Genomic DNA, 25,827 nt, shown 5'->3' on the forward strand with positions numbered 1-25,827 from the left:
AATAGGACAGGTAGAACTGTCCAATATGGAGCAAATGGTGATTTCAAACTACTGACCTTTTGATTAGCAGCAAGAGTGCTTAAACACTGCGCCACCAGGTGGTGCTAATGCTGCTGATTAGGGATCAGCTCTGAGAACTGCTAGTTAAGCAGTGGTTCTCAAAGTTGATTGTACATAAGAATCACCAGGAAATCTTGTTAAACTGTGGATTCAGATTCAGTGTATCAGGATGGAGCTGGGACAAACCGGTTTGAAGCCCTGCATTCAGCTAGTAGAATTACCAGTTAGACCTTGTGAACTATATTGGGGAAAAAAAAATCTTCCAGACCCACAGTGTTGATTTAAATTATTTTTATTTTAATCCCAGGTATAACCTAAATTAGACAGGAACTCCTTATACGCATAAGGCTATAAGCCAACTATAAAACCAAAACAAATTTTCAAAGTAAATACAAACACAACCACAAAACCCACAAAATTCAAGTGAACAACATTAAATTAATGTGACTGATGATGTGTTACCGAAACCAAACCTTTGGCATTAGGGTTAACGGTAGCAGAGTAATGGTTTTGCATGTTTTATGTTTCCTGTCATCTTTTGATTTTGATCATGTTGGGCCATCATTTCAGTCATACTCACTGTCATTATTTTTCTTACAAAAAAAAAAAAGCTTGTATATAATCCAGTTGGATGGGCAAGGCAATTTAAACAATGCATTCTTAAATGCAATAATGAAAAGGGGCCAATCTACTTAGCAGTGCTCATTGTTTACTTACTGTGTTGCTATTGTTGCTGCTAGGTGCCTTCAAGTCAGTTCCAACTCATAGCCACCCTAGGTACAACAGAACAAAACACTGCCCCATCCTGCGCCATCCTCACAATACTTGCTATGTTTGAGACCATTGTTGCCGCCATTGGGTCTTCCTCTTTTTCCACTGATCCTCTACTTTACCAAGCATGCTTTCTGCTCTCGGGGCTGGTCCCTCCTGTTAGCATGTCCAAAGTATGTAAGACGAAGTCTCTTCATTCTCACTAGTAATAAACTTTCGCAAGTGTGTCCACCAAAGACAATAATGATGTAATTTATCCTCCAGCAAAGGGCGCATTGTACTGGCCACGGTGGAGCTGTCATTCCTGCGCCATGTATGGGGCTGACACTCCACTCTCTCACCACTTTAGTTAACTGGACCCACAAGGGAACCTTATTCTCCCAAGCCCTATGAGGTCACCTGCTTGTAGCCTTTTCCCCCCTTAAGCATTAGATCAGACCTCTGTTCTGTTCTCATTAGTATGGAAGGATTAAAACTGTACATTATGCTCATGCTGTGTGCCATTTTCATGATGTCAAATGACAGTTCCAATTTATTAAATTATGGAGCAAATTTCATTTCAATGGCAAATGATCCCCGACAAAAGGAAGTTTTGACTTTTCCACTGGTAAAATAAAAAAAAAAAAAAAAAATAGATCACGACAAACCCAAGAGTGGTCGTGAGGTGACTTGTTGCTTCCAGAGCGGGACAAGCTAACTGAGGGCAAGCAGCTAGAGGCGGCTACGTAACCCCGTAGAGCGAATCGCAGTCAGACGGGGCACAGAAGAGTAAACTCTGAAAGAGAATTTTCTTTTTATGCTCCCTTCGAAATTAACTCTAGTAGAGAACCCCCAGGGAGTGTGTATAGAGCCCCGTTTGAAAAACTCTGGGTTAAAAGATCACTAAGTTTGTGAACAAACACGAGCAAGAACGGCGCTAGTTGCTCAATGACCAGCCCCTGCTTCAGCCGGGCTGGGCAACAGTGGCTCTGGCCCGCGGGCCTGTAGCTGTTGTATCTACGCTCTTCCTTCCCCAGGAAACAAATGGTGGCTCCGACCTCCCAGGTTCTTGCTTCCCCAGTGTTTGGCGGTGGGCCAGGGCACCCAGGCCCCTCCCTGCAGTACAGAGTGACAGACCCCCCCCCCCAAGCCTCTGGCGCCCCCCACCCCACTCCGCCACGTGCAGGCCCCAGAAAGCAGGGGAGGCCCAGTAACCCTCACCCGGGGTTTTCTTTTCTTTTTTGCTGGTTTCAGGATTTTTTCTGCTTGAGTGAAAATGAAGCAAACACCGCCCCGCCCACCACCACTTACACACACACACACACACACACACGCACGCACTCACACTCACGCACTCGCACGGCCGGCCTCCCAGCTGTCTGTCTCCGGGGCGGGGACCGGCTTGGCACAAACAGCCGCGCTCTGGGCAGAGCGGGGAGCACGCCGCGGGGGTCTAGAGCTCGCTGGCTCCCTCGCGCCCCTGCCACTGCCCGCTGCCCCGGGAGAGGCCCCAGACAGTCGGCTAGCGGGAGGGCGGGCGGCACACACCGCCCCGGCACGCCCGACCCGGGCTCCGGCGGAGGCAGCGCGGGCGACTGGTCCGGCTGCGGAGGGCGCCGCCGGGGCGGGAAAGACAGGCGCGGTCCAGCTCCGAGCGCCGCTGTGAGCCGGTCCTCCGCGCCCAGCTTCTGCGGATCAGGTGGGTCCTGCGGGGCGCCGCCCGAGGCCCCAGAGCGGAGAGCGGAGCGACTGGGAGGCGGGCTCTGGGCCGCCGAGCTTGGGGCTCTGGGCTTGAGATGGAGTGGATGGAAGGCGAAACGTGTGCCAGTGTTCCGGCCCTGCCCAGTTTCTGACCCGGCCTCTGTTCCTGCTTTTGTTCATGTCCCTACCTCTGTGTCCAAGTCTGACCCAGTCTCTGTCCCCAACCCTGTCCCTGTCGCTGCCTCTGTCCAGCTTTCTAGACCCCAGCCTAAGGGTCCGTGAGGGGTTGGGGGAAAAAGAGTGGCGTCTTGGGGCACAGGGTGGGACCGAAGGAGATGGGAAAGGGGTGCCTCTGGGAAAGGGGAGCCTGGGAGGAGCGCATGAACTCCTGATACCAGGGGTATTTAGAGGGAGAGGTCCAAGAGATTGGAGAGCTGGGGACCAAGCCAAAAACCTAGCCTGGAGAATCTTTCAAGCATTGTAACTCTGGCAGTAAAAGTCTCTGCTGCCTTGGGGTAATGCAAGGCGAAAGGGTCCCCTCAACTCTTCAAACTGCCTAGTTTCCACTGCAAAGGGACACCAACCCGCATTTGAAAATGGCAGAAAAACAGCTGAACAGAATGATTGCACAAACTCTTGAAAGATGTCCAAGAAATAGTCAAGTGGGAAAAAATGTCATCGTGCAAGCAGATAAAGCAGAGGGACTTCAGATTCTCCAATGTTCCTGCTGGTGGCTTGAGGGAGGAGGAAGGTGGGGAGGATGTCAGTGCCTCTCCTCACCCCAGGAAGGAACCTAGACCCAGGCAGCTGCTTTTGTGGCTTTGCTTGTCTTCTACTCTCCTTCTGCCTCCTAAACAGGCCTCGGGGCCTCCTTCATTTTACCTGAGTAGGTGTGTCCTATAGGTTTTTTTTAGGTGTGTCTCAGTAGGCAGGAGTTGCAGGATGGAGCCCTGACTTTGCAGCTTCCCAGCTAGGAGGCGCTTTACCAGGGGGAACCTCAGTTTCCTCAACTGTGGAATGTGGATACTGCTGACCACTTCCCTTCTTGCTTTGAGTAGGGAAATATGTCAACAACAACAACAAAAACCAAACCAAAACAAAGACCCCACTGCTGGTGGAGTGGATTCTGACTCATAGCCACTCTATAGATCAGAACAGAACTGCCCCATAGGGTTTCCAAGGTTTTACTGAAGCAGACTGCTGCATCTTTCTCCTGCACAGCAGCTGGTGGGTTCAAACTGCTGAACTTTTATTTAGCTAAGGGCATTAACCACTGCGACCCCAGCGTTCCTAGAATATGCAAAGTGTCTTCCAAAAGGGGAGTAAGGGATATGGTTACTATGTTGCACATCTGTGCTTCTTTGGCTACAATAAGTACTTTCTACCTTGATTAGAAAAAAGAAAAAAAAAAAAATTTTTTTTTTTTCCACCTTGATCAGAGTTATTTCTGAGTGTACCTTGCTTTCCCTACCAGATGGGAGTTATCGCTGTTACAAGTATCAGTACGGAATGACTGGCAAAGTTGAAAGAGACCCTAGGAGATTGCAAACTGTGCCCTGGGAAGCACAGGATCCTGGCCCAACGGACACCATGGTGGGGGAGAGGAGCCTAAGGGATAAAAAAAAAAAAAAAAAAAAAGGGATAGAGCTCTCCTTTCCCTACTTCAGTTTTGTTCTGCCTTTATCTGACGTTTTTGAAACCTAATTCCTTGGATCCAGTCTGATCTGGTCATTTTTGATGGGGAAATTGAGGTAGAGAGGTGTGCAAAGTGGTGTGGACAAGATCCCCCATGAACCTTGGTCTCTTAAGTCATAGGGCAGGAGTGGCCTTTGCGTGGTCATGGTGGCTCAGAGCAGCCATTTCTCCAGCTGTTGGCCTAGTTCACCTGCACCATAATCCCAGAGTCCTAGGGCCAGCTCCTTACCCTTCTGAGAGAGGAAGCCTATGAGTCTCATCCTTTGAGCATTTCCAGGCCTTTAGTGGGACCTTTGCATGAAAGCTGGTTGCATAGCGTGACGTCAAAAAGAACTAGGTTGCCCAGGATCTAGCTCGTATTCTCACACTGCCCCTTCCTCAGCCGGCCCAACACAGAGAACGGTGCCTTTACCCTGCATCCATGCAGTGTTTCTGCTGGTTTCCTGTAAATGTTGAAAATGATAGTGGATCCTATTTCTGACTTTTAGCATCCAAGTGACCTCAAATAGGAAGCTAGTGATGGTGGTAACCCTTCCCTAATGGGGTTTTGTTCCAATTTCGTTGAATTCCTAGACCTTACGGTGGAAGATGACGACACCCACCATAATGATGGGCTTTGTGTTGGGCTTTTTTCTAATTCTTACGACCACTGGGTAGGGAAGTATCACTTGCCCATTTTATTGCTGAGGAAATGAAGGTTCAGAGAGGTCAAGTAGCTTTCTCATGTACGCTCAGCTATTAAATGGCAGCTAGACTCGATGGCACTAGGTTTTTGGGTTAGGTTAGCATTTGTCTGACTCTAAAGCCTGTTCTTTTTGCATTACATCACTCTTGTGATGGCTAGAAAATGGCCAGTGGACAGATATCATCAAGTCTGGGGTGGGAGAGGGGGAGAGAATGGTAGGAAAGTGGGCAGCATTAAGTGGGAGGACTGGGCCCTCCAGGTTACATAGTCCAAGCAACATAGGTATGCTCGTTGTATATTTTATTTGCAATGACGTGTTTTCTGCAGTGTAACTTCTCTTTATTTTAGTGTTTATCTTATAGACAATTTAAAACTTAAATTTTGTTTTTTCTAATTTTAAGTTAAAGTGTAATTTATATACAATAACATCTACAAATCTTAAACGTTCAGCTCAGTGAGTTTTGACAGTTGTTTACCTCCATGTAACCATCATCCAAAATGAGATATAAAATATTTCTACCGGCCTAGAAAGTTCCCATTTCCAGTTAATTTTTCTTCTGCCCTTCCTGGCCACCATTTTCTAATTTTATCACAATTGATTAATTTTGCCTGTTCTTGGACTTCACGTAAATGGAATGATCTGTATGTACTCGTTCATGTCTGGCTTCTTTCACCCATGGTAATGTTTTTGAGATTCATCTATGTTGTATGCACCAGTAGTTTGTTCCTTTTTATTGCTGAGTAGTATTCCATGGTATGGATATATCACAATTTATATATTCTCCTATTGAAGGGCATTTGAGTTATTTCTAGTTTTGGGCTCTTATGTTTATAACAGCTGTGAATATTCCGTACAGTCCTTTGTGAACGTTTGTTTTCAGCTCATAGTGAAATTTCTGGGTCATAGGGTGTACCATTTGACTCTCCCACAGCAATGGAAGAGAGTGCTGATCGTTCCACATCCATGACAATATTTGGTGTTGTCATTCTTTTTGAATTTAGCCACATTTAGTGACTGGGTACTGGTACCTTATAGTGAGTTCTACCTCCTATTTTTATGATTGAATTTTAAGAGTTGTTGGAGAAGGCAACATGAACAGGGGGCAGGATATGAAATAAGATGGTGGTATAGTGGACACTTATGGGTCATGACTTGGGAGGCAAGAAACCAAATGGTAGTTGGAATAGTGACTCAGGAATAAAGCTTTCTAGACTCAGGAAAGCTCTCTATGTTTCAAGTAGGATTTAAAGACCTAAAATTTGTACTCTGTAAGTTAGACAAGTCCATCCATGCTCATGACTTTAAATACTACCTCTATAGCAATCACCTTTACTTCCAGTTCAGATCTGTGTTTTGGGCTCTCAAGCCACATGCTTAACTGCCCATTGGGCATCTCTTCTTAAATGTCAAAGGCACTGCAAACTCAACCAGTCCAGAAGAGAATTCATTATCTCATGTTGGCTTTCTGTCATGGATCGCTGGGTAGATGATGGTGCCAGTAGCTGACAGAGAACATTAAAGGAGGAAATGTTTGACGGTGGGAGGGAGGATAATGAATTTAGTTCTGTGTCACATAGTACAGAGCAGAGGAAGATAAGGACTAGAAATTGCACTGCACAGTTAGGAAGCTACTGAAGCATATTTAGAGCATCTTGGTGGAGTGCAGAGCAGACAAGCTAGATTGCTGATAGGTAAGAGGTGAGAGGGGAAGAAATGGAGGCAGTGAGTATAGTCAACTCTTTGGAGTTTCAGAAGGTCAGGAGAGAGACTGAACTAGTTTTAGGGAGATGTGGTAAAGGAAGGGGTATTAGGATGGAAAAGAGTAGTGAGGTATAGGTTCAGGGGAAGGACCCAGTTCAGGAGAGGGAAGGGGTAGTCGATGGAGCAAGGTTCCAGGAGGAGCAGGAGGGTTGTTTTGAAAGAAGGATGAATGTCTCTACCTCTGAGACTGGATGTGAGTGAATGAAGATGAAAAGGTTTGTCTACAGAGTTTTCTCTTGACTCCCTGCTGTTCACAACTCATCAGAGTATGTAAGGTTCTTCACAATCTGCTCTCTTTTCATCACACACACACATATATGGAGCCCTGTTGGCGCAGTGGTTAAGTGGTTGGCTGCTAACCAAAAGGTCAGCAGTTCAAGTCCATCAGCCTCTCCTTGGAAACCCTATGGGGCAGTTCTGTTCTGCCCTATAGGGTCATGATGAGCTGGAATCAACTCAATGGTAACAGGTTTGGTTTGGTTTTTGGTATATATATATGGCCCTGGTGGTGCAGTGGTTAAGAGCTTGGCTGCTAACCAAAATGTCAGCAGTTTGAATCTACCAGCCACTGTTTGGTAACCTTATTGGGCAGTTCTACTCTGTCCTGTAGGGTTGCTGTGAGTTGTAATCCACTCAACAACTTTTTTTTTTTTTTTAACAGTATGTAATCGTTAGCTTTGGCTGCAACCATGCTGCATAACAAACACTGCCACTCCTCAAATCTTGACTTATAACCACAAAGTCTATTTATTGATCACATTATTTGTCAGCTGCAGGGTAGTTATGGCTGCATGACATTGTGGCTTTGCTCCAGGTGCCTGCCAGACAAATTGGTTCCATGTCTTCTCATTCTGGAACTCAGACTGGCGGAGCTGCCTCTGTCCAGTACATGCTATTTTCGTGATGAGGACTAGCACAAGAAGGAGATGACATGATGCCTCTTATCACCTCCACTCTGAACTGGCACATGGTTACTTCTACCTAACATCGCATTGGTCAAAGCTATGTGTATGCCCAAGGTCAAAGTCAACATAAAAGGGAATAAATACTTGGAGCAATAATCCAATTACCATGTATATTAAAAAAAAAAAAAAAAACAAAAAAAAAACCCTGATACAGATCCTCACCTATCCTTATCTCTTCAACCTAATTCTTATCACACAGCCTACACTTTGGTCCAGTTATTTCCCTTTCCTCAAACATGGAAATGCCTTTTTAAGTCTTCGTAGCATTGCACAATTCCATCTCAATTGGGTTTTTCTGTCTTTCCAAGAATCTCTATTGCCCTCAGGATAAAGTGCATATTTATTCCTTTACATGGCATCCAGGGTCCTACATAAGCTGCTCTCTGTGCTCCTTGTCAGCTTCATCACCCCACCCCTCAGGACCTCTGCTCCAGCCTTAGGGAACTAGTGGAATTCCTGAATCTCTCTCCTGGTTTTATGCCTCCATGATGCTCCCTCTACTTGAGATACCCTCTCCACTTCCTCCTGAAATCCACCTGTAGACTCCTACTCAGACTCGTACTCATCCTTCAGAACCAAAAACCAAATCTGTTGCTGTCTAGTCCTTATCCTTAAAAAAAAAAAAAAAATCCTTCAAGGCCCAGTTTAATCATCTCCCTCTCTATGAAATCTCTCTCTTCATCCTGTTTCCTTTGAATTAAGCACCCTTCTCCTCCTGCTTCCTGCCCCCCAGCACCCTGGGCATCCTGTAGTATGTGGCCCCCTGTTATAGTCTATTGCATGTCTTTGTTTTTTTCTTTGGTGGTGCCTGGAAGGCAGAGAGCACATTATGCACAGGACCTCACTGCTCTTCATTTGACACACTCTAGTGGTTAAATGTGGCCTCTGGAGTCTCACTGCCAGAGTTCAAATACTTAGTGGCTGTCAGGCCTGGGGCAAGTCAAGTCACCTCCCTGTCTGGGTTAAAAGGTCCACTGACAGGAGCTTCACCTTGGCTTCTGAGAGAGGGAGGCCACTTGAGTTAGTTTGAGAAGTTGAAGAGTAAGTGACATAGATCTGGTCCATAGACTGAAGGCTAAGGGGTCACCATCTTGTATACTTAGCCCAGATTCTTTCTAAAAGGCCTTTCAGTTCTGAAAAGAGGAAGTGAAAACATAATGTCTAAATCTCCAGCCAAAGCACTGGCCTGCTGAGGAGAAAAAGACACAAAACAACAGCAAGCCCAGCTTAGAGACCACAAAATCAGTTGTGCGCAACCGGGACTGGCAGCTGGACTCCGGCAGCCATCATGCTAATTTTTATTGTCAAATACAGTCTCTCTCATAAAGGAAAGGCAGCAATCCAACATGTGCTTACTTTTGTGTGTACTGGGGGCTGGGCGCGTGTTTCCTGTGGTTCCATGTGGTTGGCAAACCCAAATGACAGGAAAAAGCATGAAGCTGCCACTTGTACAGGGACTGACTCGGCAAATGAGTAGTCCCAGACAGAGGCAGAGAGCCCAGAGGGAGCAAGGTGTAGGAAGCCAAAGGAAGGGTGGGTTTCCAGAAGTATGTTGAATGGCATAGAGAGTCTGGGTAGAGAGAATGGGGCCTGGAAGCTGGCCATGGGTTGAGAGCAAGACCCTGGGGGAAATGGAACAATACTTACACAATTATTATTGTTAGACTTCTCAACGTTGAGGACAGAGATCACCTACCCACGTTACGTGGTTGTCACAAAAGCCCTGTGAGTTTTTTCTCCCTGTTTTACACGTGGGGGAAACAGGCTGAGGCTTAATGACTTGGTCAGAGTCTCTCAAGAATTAAGTGGCAGAACTGGGGCATAAAAACCCTGGTCCTGACTCCAAATATAGTGTGGCTTAGAGACTCTCGGAAAGGGTCATACAGGTGGTTCAGAAGGTGAGAGCTGCTGGAAGCAGTTGTGCTGACCTTCATTGGGACCCAGTGCAGGAGATGGCTCCTGCCTGGTGCTGTTCAGACCAAAATCAGCCAGAGACAGTGAAAAGCAGTAGTTTGGAAGGCGGGGACAGAAAGGCCAGGTCTTGTGATCCATCCTGAATAAGAGATAAGAGCTTTAAAGATGTTATAGCTTCAGGGGCCTCGCTATAAACACCTTGGACTTTACACTCCTTAGGGAGGAGACACTGAACAGAGCTCTGGGCTGAAAGTAAGGCGGTTTGGTCCCAACTTCTGCAGATTAGATAGGTCCTGTAGGGTGCCACCTGAGGAGTGGGGTGACTGGGAGCCGGGCTCTGGGTGGCCAGGCTCAGGGCTCCAGGCTTGGGATGGTGTGGATGGAGGGAGAAGAGGATGCCAGTGTTCTGGCCCTGCCCTGTTTCTGACCCTGCCTCTGTCCTTGCTTTTGTTCTTGTTGCTACCTCTGTGTCCAAGTCTGACTCAGTCTCTGTCCCCATCTCTGTCCCTGTCGCTGCCTCTGTCCAGCCTTCCAGACCTCGGCCTAAGGGGCTGCAGGCAGAGGTCTCCCACATAATCTGTGGAGGCTTGGGGGAGAAAAGAGGGAAGTCTGAAGCCACAGGGTGGAATTGACCAAGGAGATCTCTCACAAGGAGTAAGGAGTCAGCCCCATCTGTTGGGTAGGACGGAGTAATGGCTCTTGCCCAGGACAAGATGGGAAAGGTGTGCCTCTGGGAAAGGGGAGCCTGGGAGGAATGCATGAACTCCTGATACTGGGGGGTATTTAGAGGGAGAGGTCCGAGAGGCTGGAGAGCTAAGGACCAAGCCAAAAACCTAGCCTGGGGAAACTTTCAAGCATTGTAACTTTGGCAGAAAAAGTCTCTGCTGCTTTGGAGTAATGTGAGGTGAAAGGGTCCCTTCAACTCTTCAAACTGTCTCGATTCCGCTCAAAAGGAACACCAACCTGCGTTTGAAAATGGCAGAAAAGCAGCTGAACAGAATGATTGCACAAACTCTTGAAAGACATCCAAGAAACAGTCAAGTGGGAAAAAATGTCAGTGTGCAAGCAGATAAAGCAGAGGGACTTCAGATTCCCCACTGTTCCTGCTGGTGGCTTGTGGGAGGAGGACAGTGGGGAGGGTGTCAGTGTCCCTTCTTGCCCTAGGAAGGAACCTAGACCCAGGCAGCTGTTTTTGTGGCTTTGCTTGTCTTGTACTCTCCTTCTGCCTCCTGGACAGGCCTGGGGCCTCCTTCATTTTACCTGAATAGGTGTGTCTCAGTAGGCAGGAGTTGCAGGATGGAGCCCTGGCTTTGTAGCTTCCCAGCTAGGAGGCACTTGCCCAGGGGGAGTTTAAGTTTCCTCAGCTGTGGAATGTGGATACTGCGGAGACTTCCCTCCGTGCTTTGAGTAGGGAAATGCAAAGTGCTTTCCAAAAGGGGAGTAGGAGATAGGGTTACTGTGTTGCACATCTGTGCTTCTTTGGCTATAGTGAGGATTTTCTACCTTGATCAGTTATTTCTGAGTGTACCTTGCTTTTCCTACCAGATGGGGGCAAGGTGCGGATGGAAGTTATCTCTGTTACGAGTTTTGGTGCTGAATGACTGAAAAAAGCAGAGTTGAAAGAGACCCTAAGAGATTGCAAACTGTGTCCTGGGAAGCACAGGATCCTGGCCCAACGGACACCATGGTGGGGGAGAGGAGCCTAAGGGACAGAGCTCTCCTTACCCTACTTCAGTTTTGCTCTGCCTTTATCTGACGTTTTTGAAACCAAATTCCTTGGATCCAGTCTGATCTGGTCATTTTTGATGGGGAAATTGAGGTAGAGAGGTGTGCAAAGTGACGTGGACAAGATCCCCCATGAACCTTGGTCTCTTAAGTCATAGGGCAGGAGTGGCCTTTGCGTGGTCATGGTGGCTCAGAGCAGCCATTTCTCCAGCTGTTGGCCCAGTTCACCTGCACCATAATCCCAGAGTCCTAGGGCCAGCTCCTTACCCTTCTGAGAGAGGAAGCCTATGAGTCTCATCCTTTGAGCATTTCCAGGCCTTTAGTGGGACCTTTGCATGAAAGCTGGTTGCATAGCGTGAAGTCAAAAAGAACTAGGTTGCCCAGGATCTAGCTCGTATTCTCACACTGCCCCTTCCTCAGCCGGCCCAACACAGAGAACGGTGCCTTTACCCTGCATCCATGCAGTGTTTCTGCTGGTTTCCTGTAAATGTTGAAAATGATAGTGGATCCTATTTCTGACTTTTAGCATCCAAGTGACCTCAAATAGGAAGCTAGTGATGGTGGTAACCCTTCCCTAATGGGGTTTTGTTCCAATTTCGTTGAATTCCTAGACCTTACGGTGGAAGATGACGACACCCACCATAATGATGGGCTTTGTGTTGGGCTTTTTTCTAATTCTTACGACCACTGGGTAGGGAAGTATCACTTGCCCATTTTATAGCTGAGGAAATGAAGGTTCAGAGAGGACAAGTAGCTTTCTCGTGTACACTCAGCTATTAAATGGCAGCTAGCATTTGCCTGACTCTAAAGACTGTTCTTTTTCCATTACATCGCTCTTGTGATGGCTAGAAAATGGCCACTGGACAGATGTCATCAAGTCGGGAGGGGGCAAGGTGGAAAAGAGGACAGCATTATGTGGAAACCATGACATTGAAAATTCAAGACAAGATACCTGCTCAGACGAAGTCACCTAAAGAAATTGATAAGGCGAACATTCATGTGTTGGACTCAGAAAGGAAAATGAATCCAGTGGAAGAGGATAGAAATGTGTACACTGAGAAGCACTCATGCAATCTGTTTACGTGAAAGGAAGTCCTGGCAGCTGTCATTGCTGGCAGAGTTACTGGCTTTCTCTTTGCAGTGTTCCTCACCCTGTTCTCGGTGTATGGCATCAGGAAGAAGGTGAAGGAAGCTATATGACCTCAGGGAATGCAGACCATCCGGTGCTGCTTAACTGAAGGCACCTACTAAGGAATTTTATACATAAAACTCACACTTAGTGCCTGTATTTATGAGCTCACTTAACTTTTAAAAATAAAACTTTTGCATAGAGTAATGGAAAAAAAAAAAAAAACCAGTTGGAGGACAGCGCCCTCCAGGATATATATTCCAGACAATATAGGTATGTTCATTGTGTACATTTATTTTGAAATGATGTTTTCTGCACTGTACCTTCTTTATTTTAGTGTTTATCTTATATACAGTTTAATACTTTTACATTTTATCTTTCTAATTTTAAATCAAAGTATAATTTATACACAATAACATGCACAAATCTTCAATGTTCAGTTCTACAAGTTTTGACAGTTGTTTACCTCCATGTAACCATCATCCAAAATGAGCTATAAAATATTTCCTTCACCCTAGAAAGTTCCCGTTTCCAATTAATTTTTCTTCTGCCCTTCCTGGCCACCATTTTCTTATCTTTTTTTTGTTTTACACATGGAGACATTTATCTTAAGATAGTAAACTTTAAGTGCCCTCAAGCCATTTGGAAGTGCCCTTTTATATGGAAAACAAAAGTGGCTCGCTGTAAACAGATGATTCCGAACTATTTGAAGTACACAAATGGGCCTTCTAAAGATTTTATCCGATTCCACTCTATGGCATCTTAATTTGGTGATTTTGACAAGTGTGAGGACAAGGGGAGCAACTTGTGTAAAAGACAGGAAAGGAATAAGACTGCGTATATATTTGTGAAGAGATAGGCAGATATAGAAATGGTGAGAGAATGAGCTTGTATCTGGGTGTGGTGGTGAGAAAATGTATATGGTAGAAAAAGATATGAGAAGAGCTGGGTCAGCAAGAAATAGAAACATGGGCGCCAGAAGAATGTGTATACTAAGGGAAGAAATGTTTGTGTGAGAAAGCGTGTGTGTGTGTCTGTGTCTGTGTCTGTGTGTGTCTCTGTGAGAGAGAGAAACGTTTGGTGTCTGTGGAAAGAAATGCATGTATGAGACACATGCATGTATGTGAAAAAGAGTGCCGTATGTGCTTGAAGCATGTATGCTGTATGCATTTAGAGAAGTAGATAAGAGTGTGAGATATAAATATGTGTGGTTCATGTGTACACATGAAAGGGGGAAATATGTGTGAGGAGATTATGTGTGTGTGTGTGTGTGTGAAGGACAGAATGTGTGTGTAGGCTTGTAGAGGTGTGAGAAGAAACGTGTGTGTGTGATTCTTTAGGATAACGCCATGCAAAGAAACAAATATGCCCAGAAGACATGTCCAATTGCCTTGCTGACCCCATGGCCCCTTGGAGAATGCCTCTGCTTTTACTGAATGAGCTTAGAGACCGACAGCTCGTTTTTTAAGTTCCACGTTGGCCACCAATGTTTTTTAGTTTGGGCCTATACTTGTCAACAACATTTTAAACAAGTTTCATTCTGCTCATTTAAAGAACATTTCTTGAAATTACTTTTTCAAGTTCAATAAAGACATGAAATAAGTGACTCAGGCTCAGTTCCAGGAAAAATGAATCTAATCGTTTGTATTTGTGTGTTGGTATTTAAACAGATTAACTAGGAGCTGGGAGGTAATTTAGTAAGCAAGAAAATCACATGTAACTTTTTCATTGAATCGCGTTTCTTTTCTATTTCTTAATTGGTAGGAGTCCATACATTTCTAAAATTCATTATAGATCTTCAAAAACAGGATTAAATACTTTCCGCATAAGTCATTGTGTTAACTAGCTAAGATATGGGACATCTTCCTAAGAATTTTTTTTTAAGTCTCCTACTATTATTATGGAGGTGTCAATTTCTGTTTTCAGTGCTGCTGGAGCCCTGTCATTGGGTGCGTAGATGTTTATTATGGTTAAGTCTTCATGATGGATTGTCCCTTTAATCATTATATAGTGCCCTTCTTTGTCTTTTATGGTGGATTTTGTTTTAAAGTCTATTTTATCTGAGATTGGTATTGCTACTCTTGCTCTTTTTGGTAGTTATTTGCTTGATATATATTTTTCCATCCTTTGATTTTTAATAAATTTACGTCTTTGTTTTTAAGGTATGTCTCTTGTAGACAGCATATTGACGGATCCTGTTTTTTATCTGTTCTGTAGCTGTGTCTCTTTATGGGTGCATTTAGGCCATTTACATTCAGTGTAATTTTTGATAGGTGTGAATTTATTGCTGTCATTTTGTAGTGCTTTTTTTTTTGTGGTGCTACCATTTTCTTTGTTCCTCTTACTTTCCTGTGCTGAGTTCCTTTTGTTTGTGGATTTCTTTTGTTTTTGTAGATTTTCTTTTTATTGAGACTTTATATCTTTCTTCTTTATTTCGATGAGTAGGTTTGTTACTTTCTTTGAGGTTACCTTGAAATTTACCCTTATCCTCCTAGGTTTGAACTAGTCTTTTATTACTTGGTATTGCCTTGCCTTCCTCTCTATTAGAAAGTTCCATACCTATACTGTTTATTCCCTCTTTTATTGTTCTGATGTTGTTGTTTACATATTAACCTCTCTGGTTCCCTATTGCAATTGTTTTGGTTTTGGATAGTCCTTGAGAGTTCATTTCCTGGGTTGGTATCTGGCTGGTACAATCTTGTGTCCTAGATTCAGGCTGTGGTGTGATGTTGTTTGTTCCCAGACCGAAGGACTCTCTTTAATAATTCTTGTAAGTTTGGTTTGGTTTTTACATATTCCCTTAATTTCTGTTTATCTGGAAATGTTCTAATTTCATCATCATATTTGAACGAAAGTTTTGCAGGAAATATTATTCTTGGTTGGCAATTTTTTTCTTTCAAGGTTTTATATATGTCATCCCATTGCCTTCTTGCCTGCGTGGTTTCTGCCGAATAATCAGAGTTTAGTCTTATTGTTTCTCCTCTGTATGTGACTTTTTGTTTTTCTTGAGGTGCTCATAGGATTTTTGTCTTTGGTTTTATCGAGTGTGATTATGATATGCCTTGATGTTTTTCTTTTGGAGTCTATCCTATACGGGGTTCGTTGGGCTTCTTAGATGGTCAGCTTTTCATCATTCATGATATTAGGGAAGTTTTCTGTTAGCAATTCTTCAGTGATCCCCTCTGTGTTTTCCATTTTCTCTCCCTGTTCTGAAACTCTGATCACTCGCAAATTTTGCTTTTTATTGTATCCCACGTAATTCTCAGGGTTTCTTCATTTTTCTCTGTTCTTTTTTCTGATTTTTCCTCAGAGTTGTATCCAAGTGTTTGTCTTTAATTTCACTGATTCTGACTCCCATTGTTTCAAACCTGCTCCTCAGCCCTTCTATGACACTGTCCATTTCTGAAATCTTGTTGTTTATCTTTTGAATTTCTAATTGTCATTTTTGTAAGATTTCTAGTTGTGAATTTATTTTGGCATTTTGTTCCTGTATTACTTTCCTGAATTTTTTCATTTTTTTGTCTGTATTTTCAATGAATTTGTCTGCCTTTTCTATAAATTTGTCTATTTTTTCCTCATTTTTCTCTGCTTTTTGCTTCAGCTCTTGGATTGCTCTGAATATTAGAGATTTGAATTCCTTGTCAGGTAGTTCTAGTACCTTTTCTTCTACTGGAAAGTCATCTGGTGTTTTGTTTTGAACACCTGCTGGAATGATCCTGTCCTTTTTTTTTTTTTTTTTAATGTTTTGACATTTTCTGCTGTCTTCGGGACATTCAGTAGTTATTTTCTTCATTTCTTGATTGTAGATTTGTTTGTTTTGTCCTGCTTTTTTGTTTTATTTGGTTACATCTAAGCAGGTGGGCTGTGCATTCTTTGTTTGCTCATCTGTAGTCACAATACTTTGCACCTCTTTGTCCAATGAGCAGGGCCAATCATTCAGCTATGGTGCAGCAGGGCAGGTCCAGCTGAAGAGGAGGGGCTGGGATGAGTTGTATATGGAATGTACTAGGGCCGACAGGATTGGCCAGGAATCAGTGCTGGGCAGATTCCAGTAGGCCGTGCCTGTGCTGTTCAGGGGTGTGATGTTCAGTGCGTGGTGAAGGTAGGCAGGAAAGAGGGGAGGTTGTGATATATGGATCTAATAGGGTATGGGAAAGAGGAGAAAGAAACAGGAGCCAAAAACAAACAAGCAAAAAAAGAAGGAAAAAAAAAAAAAAAAGAGTGTTAAGGGAGCCTGCAGTCAGACTGGGGATATGAGAAACAGAAATGGAGAAAGGGAAAAAAAAGAAAAAGGGAAAAAGAGAAAAAAATAACTAGATAAAAATTTGGCAAAGAAAAGTCCCCAGGATTCCCAGAATTCCACCAGTGGGGCTGCCAAGACTGGGGAAGTGGCTAGAGGGGTTATGGACGTTGCACAGCACCATGTATTCGGGAGACAGGAAAAGAAGATAAGTGTAGAGAGACAAGAACTGAGAAATGAAGAAAGACAGAAAGGGAAAAAGAGAGAAAAGAAGAAAAAAAGAAAAGACCCCAGGAATCCCACCTACGTGGCTGCACAGACTGGGGGAGTGACTCCTAAGCTGTGCAGTGCAGCCTGGCTAGAAGGGGCTCCCAAGCTGGGAAAATAAAAAGAAACAAAACAAAGAAAAACAAGGGGGAAAAAAAAGTCCCAGGGATCCCAGCAGCGTGGTGTCATGGGGCAGGAGCGTGGTTCCCCAGCCCAGCATAGCTTCACAGCCTTTCAAGAAGAACCAAAGATGGCAAACAGAGCCAGGTGTACCAAAGAAAGGAGGGGGAGGTAGTAGGAGGCACAGAAGAAACCAAAAGAGAAGGAAAGAACCAACACCAGCTCAGGGCCCAGCCAATGTGGGCAGGGCAAATCCAAGCAGCCTGAGGCCAAAGCAGTTGCCTCCAGGCCAAGACACTGCGGCTGGAGGGAAGCAGAGGGTGTAGCTTAGGAAAGCGCGCTCATTACTGGGTGTTCTGGCTCCTGCTGGAAACTTCCTGAAGCTGCTTTCCTGTACTCTCTGTCTGCAGATCTGCAATGTGGGTGGGGCAAATATAAGCGGCACTGACCCTGCACTTCCCAGCCAGCTGAGCCACTGCAGCCAGCCAGGAAGCTTGGAGGTAGAGCAGGGGGGAGAGAATGGGGGGTGGGAAAGTGTGTATCACTGGTTACCGGGTGCTCTGTCTCCTGCTGGGAATTCCATGAAGCTGCTTTCCCTTGCTCCCTGTTTGCCGACCTGACAGAAATCCAAGATGGCGGATCCATGCTGCATTAGCTGATGGGGCCCTCTGAACATATCTCTTCTCCATCTCTGTCCTCTGTCAGTTTCTTACTCCATTCGGTGCTTGGCTGAGTTCTTTATCTCTTCATTTGACACTTCAGATTCCAGGAATGATGTTTGTCTCTGTTTTACGTAGTTTTTTGGGTCTTTGCTGTGGAGGGACGGCATGGTGCATCTGTCTGTGCTGCCATGTTTGCTGAAAGTTCCACCATTTTCTGATTTTGTCACCATTGATTAATTTTGACTGTTCTTGGACTTCACATAAATGAAATCATCCATATATACTCATTCATGTCTGGCTTATTTTATCCAAGGTAGTGTTTTTGAGATTCATCTGTGTTGTGTGTATGAAGAGTTTGTTCCTTTTTATTGCTAAGTAGTATTCCGTTGTATGGCTATACCACAATTTATTTATTGAAGGATATTTGAGTTATTTCTAGTTTTGGGCTATTATGTTTAAAACCTCTGTGAATATTCTTTTTTAACTCAAATCTTCTGTTTTATTATCAAGGGAGAAGAACCCATATTGTCTTTTTTTTGTTGTTAATGATTTATTGTGTTTTTGGTAAAAATTTGCACAGCAAATTAGGTACCCCTTTAACAATTTTTTTTACAAAGTGTTCCGTGTTTCAGAATTTTCATTATTTCTGTTCTGTTTTCATTGATCTACCTTCCCTTTCCCACCTTGCCTTCTCATCTTTGCTGTTACATAAATGTTGACCTTTTGGTCTCACACAGTTGATTGTTTAAGGGAGCACATCACTCGTGGGTGATACTGTTTATTTTATAAGCCAATCTATTACTTGCCAGAAAGGTGACCTGCAAAAATAGCTTCTACTCCATGTTCAAAAGTTATCTTAGGGCGATAGTCTTGGGGCTTCCTCTAGTCTTTATTGGTCCAGTAGGCCTGGCCTTTTTTAGGAATTTGAGTTTTGTTCTACATTTTCTTCCACTCTTCCAGGACGTTCTATTGTGTCCTTTGTCAGAACAGTCAGTAGTGGTAGCCAGACACCATCTGTCTTCTGGTCTCAGATCAGAAGAGGTTGTGGTTTGTGTGGGCTATTAATCCTGTGGACTAGTTTCTTCTTTGACCCTGTGATATCCTTCATTCTCTTTTTCTCCATACAAGTAGAGAACAATAGTTGCATCTTAGATAGCCACTCACAAGCTTTTAAGACCCCAGACACTACTCAATAAACTAGGACGTAGAACATTATCTTTTTGAACTGTGTTATGCCAATTGACTGATTTGTGCCTGAGACCAACGTCCCAAGCCTTTTAACCCAGTAAACCAAACCTATGAGTTGTTTTGATATGTCTAGAGAGCCTCTGTAACTGTGCCCCTTATGTGGTTTGTTATATGTGTGGATATATATGCAGCACATACAAACGTGTGTATACATATGCCTATGGATACACCTATACATACATGTGCATTTGCTCGCATATGCCTTTCTATACATACATATGCATCCATATCTACATATGTAACCACACATGTTTTTGGTTGTTTTTATTGTTGCTGCAAAATTGTATATTGTATAGCATTTACCAAAATTGTCCCTTTTTCTCGTGTACTTCTTAGTGTATTTACCTTGTTCAGGTTGTGCTGACTTCACCCATATTTGGTCTTGCCTTTCCTTTCACCCCTCCCTCTCCTTCCCATCTCCAATAACCATCAAAGAATGTTGCTTTCTGTGTATATATCTATTTTTGACTTTTTATAATAGTGGGACCATTTAATTTTTGTCTTTTTGTGATTGACTTATTTCACTCGGGACAGTGTCCTCCAGATTCATCCATGTTATGTTTTTTGGAACCCCTCATTATTCTTTATAGTTGCGTAATATTCCATTGTATGTATGTACCACAATTTGTTTATCCATTCATCTGTTGATGGGCACTTCGATTGTTCCCGTTCTTTTGCTTTTGTGAATAATACGGCAACGAACATAGGTGCATACGTCTATTCATGTCACTGCCCTTTTATCTCTAGGGTATTTACTTAGGAGTGGAATTGCTGAATCATAAGGTATTTCTATTTCTAACTCTTTGTGGAAGTGTCATACTATTTTCCATAGTGGTTGTACCATTTTACAACCTGGTCCTGACTCCAAACACAGAGCAGCTTAGATACTCTGGGAAGGGGACGTGAAGGTGGTTCAAAAGGTGAGAGATGCTGGAGGCAGTTGTGCTGACCTTCACTGGGGTGCAGATTCAGGCCCAGTGCAGTTGAGGTCTACTGCCTGATGCTGCTCAGACCAAAATCAGCCAGAGACAGTGGAAAGCAACAGCTGGAAGAGGCTGGGGACAGAGAGAGCAGATCTTATGATCAGTACTGAATAGGAATTTTAAATCCCATCTCAATCTGTGTGTTAGAACTTCAGGGTCCTAGCTGTAAATACCCTGGACTTTGCTCTCCTTAGGGTTGGGACACTGAACAGAGCCCTGGGCTGAAAGTGAAGTAATGGGCTCACCTGGCTCTGGTACTGCCTGCCTCAGTTTCCCTGACAGCAAAATGGCACAAGGCTGTGATCTGGCAAATTTCTCTCTGAACTCTAAGCAACAACTGCCACTAAGCAAAAAAAAGCAGAAAAAAGTCCAAATGCACAGGTTACAGACACTCAAAACCAAAAACCTACAAGCGAGAAGCAGCTGATCCAAGGGTGAATTAATTTTGCTGTTGCCACCAGAGGGCTCACACTTTTTTTTTTTTTTTGCCCAATTTGGGTAGTAGATCCGCATTTCTAGAAAATGCATCTGTTCCAGAAACTCCTGCTTTGAATCAGACATTTTTTTCAACATTCAGTGAGCCACTGTAAACGTATTCATTCATTAACTTATCCAAAATTTATTGAGCACCTACTGTTTGCTGTTCTAGATACCTGAGATGTAGCAGTGAGCAAGACAGACACAGTCCCTACCCATGTGGCTGCTACAGTTTAGCTTGGAAGACAATTGTTAAACAACTAATTGCACAATAAGACCCACAAGTGAGAAGTGCTGGATGTTTGTAATAGGGGCCTCACCATGTCTGCAAAGGTGGCCAGGAAAGGCTTCCCTGAGGAAAGTGACCTTTAAACTAAGTCCTGCAGGAGTTAGAGACTGAAAAGGGAAGAGCGTTCTAGGCAGAGGGAATAGGCAATAAGACCCAATCATCCTGATAGCCCTGCCCCTGCTGTGCCAGAATACAAACTGATGTGGGGACTGGAGGGGTACAGAGGAGTAGAGAGGAGGGAGCAAGCCTCTGACCCAGGATCTCATTGTGCAATTAGTTGTAATCATAACTTCACTTCAATATTTTCTCCATTTATCATGATGTTGCTTATTGGTCCAGTTGTGAGGATTTTTTGTTTTCTTTATGTTGAGGTGCAATACATACTGAAGGCTATAGTCTTTGATCTTCATGGAGAGAATATTGAAGTTGGCAAGGATTTCATTTTACTTGGATCCACAATCAACGCCCATGGAAGCAGCAGTCAAGAAATCAAACAACATATAGCATTGGGCAAATCTGCTGCAAGAGACCTCTTTAAAGTGTTAAAAAACAAAGATGTCACTTTGAGGACTAAGGTACACCTGACCCAAGCCATGGTGTTTTCAATTGCCTTATATGCATGTAAAAGCTGCACAAGGAATAAGGAAGAAGAATTGATGCCTTTGAATTATTGTGTTGGCAAAGAATATTGAATATACCATGGACTACCAAAAAAACGAACAAATCTGTCTTGGAAGAAGTACAGCCAGAATGCTTCTTAGAATCAAGGATGGTGAGACTTTGTCTTAAGTACTTTGGTCATGTTATCAGGAGGGACCAGTTCCTGGAGAAGAACATCATGCTTGGTAAAGTAGAGAGTCGGCAAAATAGAGGAAGACCCTCAATGAGATGGATTGCCATAGCGGCTGCAACAATGGGCTCAAACGTAGCAATGATCGTGAGGATGGCACAGGACTGGGCAGTGTTTCGTTTTGTTGTACACAGAGTCACTATGAGTCAGAACTAACTCCATGGCACCTAACAAGAACAAGTAACTTCACTGAGCCATTATCAGAATGGTTATGTTCTCCAATGAAGGAGACTGAACATATGAAAATCTGAAAGGATACAGAAGTGACCATATGCATTTACACGAAGAGATCCTCTGCAGAGTTCCTGTAAATTTTTACCCCCCCAGGACATTTACAGTGGGATTTGATTTACAGGAAATGAATGAATGAATAAATCATCATCTTACAAGCTCTTGGTAAATATTGTTGAAGCTAGCAGTTCTTTTGCAGGAACAGACAGATCCACTTAAGAGATCCTGGACTTACTTCCTCACTGTGAAAGCCTTAAAAAAGAGCAAAGTTCACACCCACTTGACTGCAGGAGCTGCCCCACCACCCGCATCCCCAGAGTTCTGCTGCACCACCACACCCTCCCACGGAAGCACTCAGACTTTGAAAGCCACAGAAGGCCTAGGTTAGAGCTGAAGGCAGCCGTGCAGTGCTAAATGTTTAATAATTGACTTTTTGAAAAACAAAAGTCTTGATATGTAGCATGTACTGATTTCCATGGTGTAAATTTTCCCACATTTACCAATTTCAAGTTACCAACTTGAGAAGTTAGGAAGAGAGTGCAACGGCACTCCATTATATAGAAATTTCCACCAGGTCTAGATAAATAGTAAATAACCTCAAGAGCATACAATGGAATAAAATAATCAGGGAGTGATAAGTTTTGATTTTTATCTTCATTCTCCATATGATTCATTTAGTTGTAAGTTTATATGACTTAGTTTTTAATAATGGCTATGTTTCACATCTGGCTTAACAAATTCCTGAAAATTTGCCAATTGGCTCTTGCAGGCCAGTATGAGCCAACTCCAGCATGCTACTTGGCTGGGGATAGCCTTGAGGACACCAGAGGCAGGCCAGTGCAGAGGCCACCCCTGAGCAGCACCTCTTCCCCTGCCCCCTAGTCATTCTCTAACATGTCAATGTCTTTTATTTGCTTTATAATCCTTTTCACCACCTGAAATTATTTCCTTTACTTATATGTTTACCAACTTGAGTGTGACCTCCATGAGAACAGAGTCCTTCTTTGGTTCACCAGAGAATACCCAATGCTTCAAATAGGGCTGGCCTACACCTAGTGGACCCTTAATAAACATTGATTGAATGAATGGAAGTAGGGCAAGAAGCCTTTGAGGGTTTAAGTCTTATCTCTCCCATCAAGATGCATCTTTCCTTGAGTTTCTGTTTCTTCATCTGTGAATGAAAAGGGTTTGACCAGAGGCCCCTGAGGCTTCCTTCAGCTATAATTAAAGTCCTTATACCTGTTTAAGGAGCCCTGGTGGCACAGTAGTTAAGCTAACTGAAAAGTTGGTGGTTCAAACTCACCAGCTGTGGCAGTCTGCTTCCTTAAAGATTTACAGCTTTGGAAGCCCTATGAGGGCAGTTCTACTCTGTCCTATAGGGTCACTATGAGTCTGAACTGATGGCAATGATTTTTTTTTTTTTTTTTAATACCTGTTAAAGGCATTTCTTCCACATCACCCAGCTCAAGCAGAGATTCTCGACTGGGCATCTTCCGGGGAGATCACTAGCACTGGTTCTTTGGACTATCTATTTTATTCTTTTCCTCTGTGGACAGCTTTTTTAATACTGAGTTCAAAATGGCTTCTCTTAAGCATCCATGACTGGTTCCAGCCCCGATCTCTGGGCTGTGCTGAGAGAAGGCCAGTCTCTGAAAACATAAGAAAGCCTGTCTTTTCAGTGGCAGCAGATGTTGTAAGGCCCATTGCTGCTTGCTGAAATGCTGTTGAGTCAAGCAGAGAAGTCTGCCTGGGTGAGTTTTTCCCGTAAGATAGGAATCCACAAGTCCATCTTGAACATGGAGCCAAATGAGGCAGCCCCAAGGCACAGAACAATGATCCCGCCTCTTGTTTGCATCACGCTTTACATGTTAGACAGTGTGGCAAAAGACCAGTCCTTCTTTCCTTCTTTTTTAAATTTCTAATCCTCCATGGATTATATACTTAATAAAAATGAATTACTCTCAATTTCTGTGCCTCCTCATGGAGGAACAAATGGTACCCACCTGTGGGCCACGCTTTGAGAATCTGTCCAGAGAGACATTTTCACTGCCTTCAGCTGACTGACTCCTCTGATTCTCACAGCAGCTCCTTGAAGCCGTTATATGAGCATCCTCAGACTTGAAGGTGAGAAAACCTGGCCCAGAGAGGTGAGGTGACTTGCTCAAATCTGTCCATTTAGAAGGGGGAGGGTGTGAACTTGCCCCTCAATCCTGAGAGGGAGCGAGGGTTCCCCGCACTTCATGTGAGCAGCAGAGGGAGTTGGGGCTGCCCACACCCCCAGAAGTAAGAGACAAATAGTTCTCTCAGACCAAGTCACCATTCTCCATTCTTGAGTCACTCATTCTCCATTCTACTTGGAGCTGAGATGACCGAATTCAGCTCCTCTTTTACCCTTGAGATTCAGAGACAAACCCAAGACCAGAATCTTCTCATACGACATCCTCGTTGCTCCCTCTCCAAAAGGTCATGCTCTCCAGGGCAAACTGAGGGTGGGCCAATGCCCCTTCCTCTACTACTGAATCTGGGTACAGCTGGAGCCCTTATCTGGTTCCCAAAACCCTGGGCAGCAGTCAAGCTCCAAATCCATCTACCTTGGGACAGCATCATAGAATTTCTGCCTTTCCCTCTATAGTTTCCTTTTCCTGCTGTGCTTGGCTCCAGCTGGTATCCACATTTGCTTTTTGTGAGTGATGGGCCTTGAACATGGTCTCCAGGCAGTGCAGTGACCTGTACAACCCAGGCCTTCTTGGCTCTACTGGCCCCTTTTACAGATGGGCAAACTAGGAAAGGGAAGTGATCCAGAATCTGGAGTAGTAATAAAACAAGAATAGCTCACCCTTACTGGGCATTTGCTTACTCCATACAGTATTCTAGGTGCTTTACAGAAGCCCTGCCGTCTAATCATTCAGAAACCCCAGGTGGTAGGTACTGGTACAGTCCCAGTTCCAGGAAACTGAGGTGTATAGAAAGGTTAAGAAATTTCCCAGGGACACTTTATAAGGGAGAGAGCTGGGGCTCAGACGTGGGCACTGTGACTTTATTACACAGGCCTTTCACCACTGTACCAGGCCGCCTTGGGAAAGAACATTAGGGTGAAACTGAGGGCCCCAAGTGTAGACCCTCACTCAGAAGGGTAAACCCAGGCCCAGAGCGGGTGAGAGCCTCCCCGAGGTCACACTGTCCGTGGACTGGGACCCAGGAGTCCTAACACCCATCTAGTGCTCTCTCCACTCTGCTAGCTGCTCTGTTGTGAGACTCTAGCATCTTTGAACAACCATCAGAGTAACGGCCACCCACCTAACATCACTGAGACTACTAATTCCACGCTGTGGGGCCTCTGGGGAAGAGACCAGGGTGGAGGTAGCACGGGCAGCCCAACCACAGATGAACAATGTATTCCTCCCACATTGTTTGAGAAAGGTCTTGGGGCGTGGAGTCCTGGCTTTAGCTGGAAAGTTCAGAAACTCTTTGTTCCCCCACAAGCCCGCCCATGCTTCAGAGAAATAAGCTGCTCCTCCGCTCCTGAATGTCGTATTTCCTGTTTGTATGCCTGGACAGAAATAGAACTTTAGATGAAGGGCAACGGGAGGGAGGAGCCTTCCTTACTGGAATTATAATTGATGGAGGTGGAAAGGACCTAGAAGATCTTGCCTAAGTCCCACTGCCCTTTTTTTTGTGTGTGTGGATGGTGAAACTGAGGCCCAGAGAAGCTAGTTCACATAGTGTGCTGGAACTGGAATCACAAATGCTTTTTTGTTTATTGTTTTTGAGACTATAAAATCAGAATGTGTGAGGTGGCAGAAATCTAAAAGGTTGCCTAGTCTAACTCCCCACGTTGGATGAGAAGCTGAGGAACAGAGTGAAGTAGGGTGGAAAGGGAAGGTACTTTCTTAAGATCATAGAGCTGGCTGCAGGCAGAGTCCATTTTTTTTATTAATATATTAACAAACACCATGAATGGCATCTCTCTGCCAGATGCTGATTAATGGGGAGTTTACAGTCTAGTGGAGAGGCATATACCAATCAAATAATCACCCCTGTGTTTCCAAATAGCGGTCAGTGCTCAAAAGGAAA

General features: G+C 44.2%; 1 protein-coding gene across 4 annotated transcripts in view; it reads left to right on the forward strand.

Annotated features, from left to right (window-relative positions):
* The first annotated feature begins 2,381 nt into the window (after positions 1-2,381).
* Positions 2,382-25,827, forward strand: part of GGTA1 (glycoprotein alpha-galactosyltransferase 1 (inactive)) — a 96,796-nt gene continuing 73,350 nt past the window's right edge. The window contains exon 1 of one of the 4 annotated variants that reach the window (XM_064291498.1): positions 2,382-2,509. The gene's annotated coding sequence lies outside the window, so the exon portion shown is untranslated. The remainder of the gene's footprint in view (positions 2,510-25,827) is intronic. The other 3 variants (XM_064291496.1, XM_064291497.1, XM_064291495.1) reach the window with 3 other exon arrangements.

The sequence above is a fragment of the Loxodonta africana genome, chromosome 9 (genome assembly GCF_030014295.1).
Source record: "Loxodonta africana isolate mLoxAfr1 chromosome 9, mLoxAfr1.hap2, whole genome shotgun sequence".
Taxonomy (NCBI): domain Eukaryota; kingdom Metazoa; phylum Chordata; class Mammalia; order Proboscidea; family Elephantidae; genus Loxodonta; species Loxodonta africana.